Here is a 2,740-nt window from a genome sequence, read left to right as displayed (position 1 = left end):
CTTTGGTTTCCCGGAGGCTGCCCGCCGAGTCATCGGAGGAACTGCGGCGGATCGCTGGCTGGCATCGTTTATGGTTAGAACTAGGGCGGTATCTGATCGCCTTCGAACCTCTAACTTTCGTTCTTGATTAATGAAAACATACTTGGCAAATGCTTTCGCTTCTGTTCGTCTTGCGACGATCCAAGAATTTCACCTCTAACGTCGCAATACGAATGCCCCCGCCTGTCCCTATTAATCATTACCTCGGGTTCCGAAAACCAACAAAATAGAACCGAGGTCCTATTCCATTATTCCATGCACACAGTATTCAGGCGGGCTTGCCTGCTTTAAGCACTCTAATTTGTTCAAAGTAAACGTGCCGGCCCACCGAGACACTCAACAAAGAGCACCCTGGTAGGATTTAAACGGGGTCCGCCTCGGGACGCGAAAGCACCCCTTCGGCTCGCCCCACCGGCAGGACGTCCCACGATACATGCCAGTTAAACACCGACGGGCGGTGAACCAACAGCGTGGGACACAAATCCAACTACGAGCTTTTTAACCGCAACAACTTTAATATACGCTATTGGAGCTGGAATTACCGCGGCTGCTGGCACCAGACTTGCCCTCCAATAGATACTCGTTAAAGGATTTAAAGTGTACTCATTCCGATTACGGGGCCTCGGATGAGTCCCGTATCGTTATTTTTCGTCACTACCTCCCCGTGCCGGGAGTGGGTAATTTGCGCGCCTGCTGCCTTCCTTGGATGTGGTAGCCGTTTCTCAGGCTCCCTCTCCGGAATCGAACCCTGATTCCCCGTTACCCGTTACAACCATGGTAGGCGCAGAACCTACCATCGACAGTTGATAAGGCAGACATTTGAAAGATGCGTCGCCGGTACGAGGACCGTGCGATCAGCCCAAAGTTATTCAGAGTCACCAAGGCAAACGGACCAGACAAGCCAATCCGATTGGTTTTGATCTAATAAAAGCGTCCCTTCCATCTCTGGTCGGGACTCTGTTTGCATGTATTAGCTCTAGAATTACCACAGTTATCCAAGTAACGTGGGTACGATCTAAGGAACCATAACTGATTTAATGAGCCATTCGCGGTTTCACCTTAATGCGGCTTGTACTGAGACATGCATGGCTTAATCTTTGAGACAAGCATATGACTACTGGCAGGATCAACCAGGGAGCTGCGTCAACTAGAGCTGAGCAGCCGGCCGCCCGGGAGTGTGTCCCGGGGGCCCGCGCGAACACGCAAGCGTCCGCTCAATTATTCTGCAAACAGGAGGAGGCCGAGCTCCCCTGCACGATACACCTCGAAACCCTCTCAGGTCCCGGCGGCGCGCAGCGCCGTCCTAGGTACTTGGTCGGTTTCGAGAGAGGCGCAATCGCCCGGAGTTAGGCGAGTAGACGGTTTTAGTGCGAACACCCTTGCTCCCAACTGAGCTTGCCGCTGCCGACAGAGGCCCGGGAGCGTGCTGTCGTGGCATTGCCGGCGGGAGACAACACGCGCCACCTATGGTGACCGGCAGCTCCAACGCCAGCGCCACACAAGGGCAAAGCCCCACTTGGGTGCAGAAGCGAACTCTCCCAGCACAGCGCACGCGCCAACACGTCCGCACAACTGCGATACAAACCACCTGCGAGAACCGCTGGGGCGACCGAGCAGCAGACGGCGTCGCGGCGCCGAGTGCCAGGCGGCGGCGCATCCTCAACGCACACAGTCCTCAATCAGACCAGCACACTGCAGATGTCCACCGCGCTTCGCACCGGGCTCGGCTGAACCAACTTTGGCCGCCAGGCGCCGCGTGCAGGGTGCGCCGCAGCGTAGCTGCGCCGCCTGCCGGGCCCGTCGGCTGGCGCTCCTGCCACTCGGCGCCCCCCACCAGCCGCCTGTTGCGCGTGCGCCCACGCAGCGCGCGGCCAACACGCCGGGCGGCCCCCCTTCACCGGCCGGGAACAGTCCCACCAAGCCACCGCCGCGTATCGCTTCATACCCACATGGGCCTAGTCACGCGTGTGGATGTGGCGGGTACCGCTGAAACAACCGGTTAATAGCTGTACCGATCGTCGCCATCACAGATTCACCTCCAGCGTGAACAACCGCTCAACAACGGATTTCCAGTTCATTTGCGTATCTTGGGCAGTAAACGTAGATGTCCACCTACATTTGCGAATTCAACAATTCTTGCATGCCAGGATGTCATGTGTCACGACACGCTACATCAGACCACATACACACTGCGACATGTGCAGAAGAGAACACGTGGAAGGTGGCCCGCGCACGTATGCGATGTACCTTCCGCGATCCACTGTCAACCGGCATCTGCGGCATGTCCCAGATATGGAACGCGGTCCACCAGGGTAGCACTTTGTGTGAGGCAATACGACAAAGTCGGAATACACGCGTCACTACATCAGACGGCTCACGCTGACCTGACCTGACCTGACTCACCGCACCACCACCCCCAGCGACCCAGGGTGACATACAATGCGTTCGTACGTTCCTCCCACACGCCTCTACGGCGTACCACAGTGCAACCTAGCTGTTATTGGGAGACGAGACAAGTAGCATCAAGCACAACATATGGAAATTGAGATTCGACACCGTTGGGCACAGCCAGCGTACGGTCACACGTATCACACTACTTCACTCTGTACGTAACGACCGATGATCGGTACAGCGTGTGGGTTACGCGTACGACATCAGCGGACAATGGACACAGACCATACCACGACGTACACTGAGGGCG

General features: G+C 56.6%; 1 non-coding gene across 1 annotated transcript in view; it reads right to left on the bottom strand.

Moving 5' to 3' along the window:
* The window catches only part of LOC126322634 (small subunit ribosomal RNA), a 1,893-nt gene extending 717 nt beyond the window's left edge, over nt 1-1,176 (bottom strand). Inside the window, exon 1 of the ribosomal RNA XR_007559093.1 lies at nt 1-1,176. This exon is cut by the window's left edge and continues 717 nt beyond it. This is a non-coding gene — a ribosomal RNA (small subunit ribosomal RNA).
* Between the last annotated feature and the right edge of the window lie 1,564 nt (nt 1,177-2,740).

Source organism: Schistocerca gregaria, unplaced genomic scaffold (genome assembly GCF_023897955.1).
Source record: "Schistocerca gregaria isolate iqSchGreg1 unplaced genomic scaffold, iqSchGreg1.2 ptg000819l, whole genome shotgun sequence".
NCBI lineage: Eukaryota > Metazoa > Arthropoda > Insecta > Orthoptera > Acrididae > Schistocerca > Schistocerca gregaria.
The sequence above is the reverse complement of the archived record's forward strand: the minus strand, read 5'-3'. Positions and strand labels throughout refer to the sequence as shown.